Source organism: Microcebus murinus, chromosome X (genome assembly GCF_040939455.1).
Source record: "Microcebus murinus isolate Inina chromosome X, M.murinus_Inina_mat1.0, whole genome shotgun sequence".
NCBI classification, from domain to species: domain Eukaryota; kingdom Metazoa; phylum Chordata; class Mammalia; order Primates; family Cheirogaleidae; genus Microcebus; species Microcebus murinus.
In genome coordinates, this window is record NC_134136.1 from 600,038 (window position 1) to 606,182 (window position 6,145).

A 6,145-nucleotide genomic window follows, 5' to 3' on the forward strand; every position below is an offset into this window, starting at 1 on the left:
GGGGGACTGGAAGGTTTAAATAAGCCAACTAGTGATTTCATTAGTCCACGTGATACCTTGTCCCATTTTCTCTGTTTATCCTAGTTAAAGCACTAAGGAGAAATTTAGGGGGATGGGCCAGGGGTAGCATGATGGATGGCCCCAGATGGAATCATTCCTATGTCAATTCCAGGTACTTATTCCTTGAATTCAAGTCAATATAACAACAATTCATCAAACTAAAGTATGTGTGGGTGTACAGAAGGGAGGGGTATGGCTATAGATACAGGTGAGGCCTCCAGTCTCCTGACTATAGTACTCTGCTTCAGGTGCCATCATGAAAGCCTGAGTTCTTTCAGTATAGTTGTGACATCTTCAAGTGTATGTTCTTTTCTCTAGAACCATCTTCCAGGAACTTGGTAAAAACAACCTAAATTGATCACTTACCACTGCCTCTGAGGATCTGCTCTGGTCTTCATTTCCTCCTCTCATACTCCTGCCCTATTCCATCTGATAATCTCCCTCCCCCAAGAAAAAATAACCCCCATACTGATTATGGATTTTACTGCAGTGGACATGCAAAAAAAAAAAAAAAAGGAAAAGGAAAAGGAAAAAAGGAACATAGAAACAGAAATGCAGACTCAATGGCCCAAACCTTTATCTTTTGTATATATTTGTTAGAATAGTTGGTTGTTGTTTGTGTTTTAATTTTACTTTAGTGTAGATTGAAATGAAAATTGTCTTCCATTAACCTGGGCCTAAAAATGTTTTCAAATGAAGACAATATTAAAAGAAAAACAAATACACCATTACCCTCAAAACAGCCTAGCACTAAAGAACTAAGTCCCCAGGCAACTGTTCTAGGGCTATAGTTGCTGAGTTAACAATAAGGTACCTCACTGCTGTCTGAAGCTGTACTGCCAATGAAGGTTGGGCACTAGCACACTACCTACTTCCCTGGTCTGATGCTGAGCTCCTCTCCACTTAGAGCCACTAGAAAGGAAGGTTGGACAGCCAAGGCTATGTTGCAGATCTCAACATGCTTAAGGATCATCTTTGAAAACCACATATTTAAGATTATCACCGTTTCTTTATTCCTCCACAACAATCTATAGACCTATTTTCCTACTATTTCCCTGCCTGAGTGTAGAGTAATTGCTTTAGCAGATTACTTTTCTTCCCAATGAGGCTTGTTGGCTGGTATACATTGATTTCCATTTTAATCTGTCTGGGGGAAGGGGAATCAAGTGAAAGTGTGATATATTAAGTGGCATAGAGAGTGAGAAGTGAGGGCTGACACCTTAAGCTCTACCACACAATTTAGTAGTTAATTATCTTCTGGCTGTATCATGAGCTGTCAGTTCATGAGGATGTGTGTGTCTCCTATGAACACTGAGCCATGCAGCTTCCCACTAACCTAAGCTAAAATCTTATACAGGAGTAGAAATTGAGGCCCAGGTAGGGCCCAGAGGCTCTATCACTGTTTGTACGTGTAAGAGTTGTGTCTCTGCCCTACCAGAACACCCCACTGAGGGTCATTTCTTCTTTGAATTCCAAATCAACTCCTGCAAAAAGTTGGAGTCCTAATACTGACTTGTTGATGCAAACTAGCGGTGATAGGTACTGTGATAAAGAATTTATTAGCCCTAGAATGTCTGGGAAGTTGAAGTAGCAGGAGTAGACCTACACCTACTGGGCACTTTGTAGGAGAGGGTAGAAACAGGATTTTATAATTCAGCCTCTGGGTCTATTTACTTTCAAGATAGGAGCACTATCCTGCCCCACCCCACAAAGGCAGACGACTGCAATTTCAGATTCAAACCAAGGAAGAGATGGAGATTTAAACTCTTTTTTGGCCCCACTCTTCCCCAGGGTGCCTGGGGTCTGATGCAGATGCAGAAGACCCAGCCTCAGGGAGTTTTCCTCCCCTTCAGACATTCATCTTCTTGGCCATTCAAGTAGTGGGTGCAGCTGCCACTGCTGTCAAAGGGAGCTACCAGATAATGACTAGCGATAAATAGGGGTCACTCTCTGCCTAGGTCAGTAAGTATGGCCGTTCCATCCCCACTCCCGACTTACTTTTTCCTCCCTCTCCCCTTCACTGCTCCCTCAAGGTAGAATGAAACCTGTGTGTCTTCAGAGAACTATCAAAATTAGGCTAGTGGGACAATGGATCGCCACTGAGCTCCAGAAAGGTGAACCTCCTACTTGTCAATTCCTTTTTCCAAGCGGGGTGTGGTCTCTTAGCAGCTACCAGCTAGTTATTCCCCAAGGGCAGAGTTGAGGTAGGGGACCCTTGTGAATTGAGAGTGGAGACTTGCGGTTTCAAATTCCTTCCTTGGCTCGGACTAGACGCTTGGGAATTTGCTGTGGATCCACCCCCTCCCACAGACATAAACACCCCTTCCCTGTCCCTCTTTATTGCTCTCTCTGCCCTTCCCCTTCAATTCCCCCCATCCCCGCTGCCAGCCCAGAGTAGATGCATATTTGGGAAGGGGCGGGCGGTGAAGAACTTGACTGTCTGGGGAACCAAATATAGCAAGCTGGAGTCCGGCCGCCACAGCTAGAACGCAAGAATCTGGATTGGACGCCAGCCCAATTGAAAGGAGGCAGCGGCCCCTGAAGTGCATTCTGAGACCCCAGGTCGGTGCACAGCTGTGTCTGCACTCAGGTGCCACGGGGATGCGCGCCCCAAGACTGAGCTCCCCGGTTCCGCCCCTACATAACCCACTCCCAACCCTAGGAAGCCTCCGCCTAGTGGATTCTGGCCGGGTCCCTCAACTCCACAGCCAGTGGCACAGGTGCGCCACACTCTCCGCCATTGTCTTTTCCACGTCCCCAGCTGCGTTACCAGCTGGAATGGCCGGAGTGCGAGCACAGTTCTCCCAGATGGGGAAACTGAAGTTCGGAGAGGTTAAGAAAGCCTCTTTGCTCAAGGTTACGCCAGAAGGTTGAGGCAGGGTCAGGGAGGAAGCTTAGGGGTTCCAGACTCCCGATCCACCACACTTTTCCCATCTGGAGTCCAACATCGCCTCCCCACAGCCTTGAGCGCTTAGCGGGACTCACACACACGACCTGCACCTATCCTTCCAAGTGTTTTCTCACACATTGAGCTCTTTCTTTCTCTCTTGATCTCCCCCCCACGCCCCCGCACAGCTCCATTCGCCAGAGCCAAAGCCCCACCACCCACCCTTCCACGCATCCGTCTGTGTGCGGATTAGTAAGCGGGGAGTGGGGGACCCTACCTGGGCGTTTCACTGAGCTGGGCTCTGGATGATGCCGCTGTTCCGAGGATGCAGGGATAGAGGGGAAAGGCGCCAGCTGGGGACTGCTGCAGCAAGAGAAGCTCACTCTTCTGAGTGCTGTCTCTCTCAGCAAATGAGCACAGCCTAGAACTGTTCAACTTTATTTAGGAGAAGGTGGTCACGTGGGTGCGCGCCCGCGAACGGAGAAGCACGGCGAATGAAATCAGGTCACGGCGTCCCAGCCGCCTCCGCCCACCCCTCACCCCTCCGCTGCCAGCTGGGAAGCTGCAAACGGCCTTCAAGGGACGCCAGAGGGAGCGCTGGGTAGACTGGTTTATTCTGGTCTTTTGCCCGTGGGAATTTGGTTGCAATCAATTAGGAAGCAGAGAGACAAGTTGAGATTTGGGCAAGAACCAGTCGGCTGCCCTGCTCTGGGCTCTGCAAAGATGCACTCCATCTAGCTGAACCTTAACAACAGAGACCCTGGCCATATTCATCGTTAGGTCCCCAGTATTTAGAACAGTACCCAGCGCAGAAGTGGCGCTTAGTAACCGCTGGTAGAACTGGAGAGAATTTACAGCAGAGACACTGTCTGGCTGGGAGGTGGGCATGTCTCTTGTGGTTCTTTGAACCTATGACCAGTGTCTTTCCTATCCTGTAATTCCATCTCCAAACTTAACCCAAGTCCCACCCTAGGTGAGTGCCTGTCCCTTAACTGGTCCTCTGAGCAGCATCCAATTTTTGAAAGATTCTGTGTTGGGAAGTAGGCTCACATGGGATGAGCTACCACCAGGGAAGCTATCTATGGTCCTAAAGCAGTGGTCCCCAAGCTTTTTGGGACCAGGGACCAGTTCCATGGAAGACAAGTTTTCCACAGATGAGGGGGGTGGGGAATGGTTTCAGGATGATTCAAGTGCATTACATTTATTGTGCAGTAAAACCTCTCTACTAATGATAATCTCTGTACTTGCAGCTGCTCCCCAGGGCTGGCATCAACGCCTGAGCTCCACCTCAGATCATCAGGCATTAGCTTCTCATAAGGATCACCCAAATCTAGATCCCTTGCATATAGTTTACAGTAGGGTTCCTGCTCCTATGAGAATCTAATGGTTTCACTGATCTGACAGGAGGCAGAGCTTATGTGGTGATGCCAATGATGGGGAGTGGCTGTAAATACAGATGAAGCTTTCCTTGCTGTGGCTCACCTCCTGCTGTGTGGCCATGTTCCTGACAGACCACAGTCCTAAAGCACTCTATGTTCTCTTCTTGGACCCACCAGGCTGAGGACTGAGCCAGAGACACAGATCATCGTTACCAGGGAAGACCTAGAAGTTGGAGGGCTTCAACCTCTTGGGCTTACAGAGGAGCATCACAAGTCCCAGACAAGCTTTCTCTCATTTCCTTCATTTCCTCACCTGCCCATCAGAGTTCACCAATGCTCAAGTTATAAAGAGGCTCCTAATTACATTGTCTCCAGATATCTCAAACCATTGCCTCTGCAAAGATGCAGAGACAAACATCTAATTTTTTTAAAAAGAGACAATTTTAGTAGATGAGCCTCCTCAATACAAAGCAGAAAAGATTTCCTTGTCAAAGAGCTCCTTACTCTTTCATGGAGCTAGAATGAGGAGGAAGTCAACAAAAGACACTATCAAAAAGACACCTGCACTCGAATGTTTATAGCAGCACAATTCACAATAGCAAAGATGTGGAAACAACCCAAGTGCCCATCAATACATGAGTGGATCAATAAGATGTGGTATATGTATACCATGGCGTTCTACTCAGCCATAGAAACAATGGTGATATAGCACCTCTTGTATTATCCTGGATAGAGCTGGAACCCATTCTACTAAGTGAAGTATCTCAAGAATGGAAAAACAAGCACCACATGTACTCACCAGCAAATTGGTATTAACTGACCAACACTTAAGTGCATATATAGTAATAACATTCGTCAAGTGTCAGGCAGATGGGAAGAGGGAGGAGGGAATAGATATATACACACCTAATTGGTGTGGTGTCCGCCCTCTGTGGGATGGACACGCTTGAAGCTCTGACTCAGGTGGGGTAAGGGTGATACATGTAACCTAAACATTTGTACCACCATAATATGCTGAAAGAAAAAAAATATTTTTAAAAAGACTTAAAATCATATGATCTTGTCAATAGAAAAAGCATTTGACAAAATCCCACATCCATTTATGATAAAAATTATGAGCAAATTAAGAATAGTGAGAATCTTTTCCAACTTGATTAAGAACATCTACAAAAGACTTATAGCTAATGTCATGGTTATTAGTAAGATACTTGAAGTTTTCTTGCTAAGACCAGGAAAAAGGCAAAGATGTCCCTTCTCACCACTGTTTTTAAACATCATACTGGAAGTCCTAGGTAATGCAAAGGGTAAGAAAAGAAAATTAAAAAAAACAAACATATATATTGGGAAGGAAGAAATAAAACTGTCTTTGTTCACAGATGACATTATTGTATATGCAGAAAATCTGAAAGAATCAACAAAAGAAAACCTCCTGAACCTACTATGTGATTATTACAAGGTAGTAGGATACAAGATTAGTATACAAAACTCAATTGCTTTCCTATACACCATCAATGAACAAGTAAAATTTTAATTTCAAAATATATTACCATTACATTAGCACCCCAAAATTGAAATGCTTAGGTTTAAATACAACAAAACACGTACAATATATATATGAGCAAATTATAAAATTCTGATGAAAGATATCAAAGAAGAACTAAATAAATGGAGAGATTATTTCATGTTCATGGATAGGAAGACTCAATATTATCAAGATGTCAGTCCTCCCCAACTTGATCTATAGATTCAGTGCAATCCTATTCAGAACCCCAATGGAGGTTTTTTTTTTGTGATATTGACAATCTGATTCTAAAGTTTA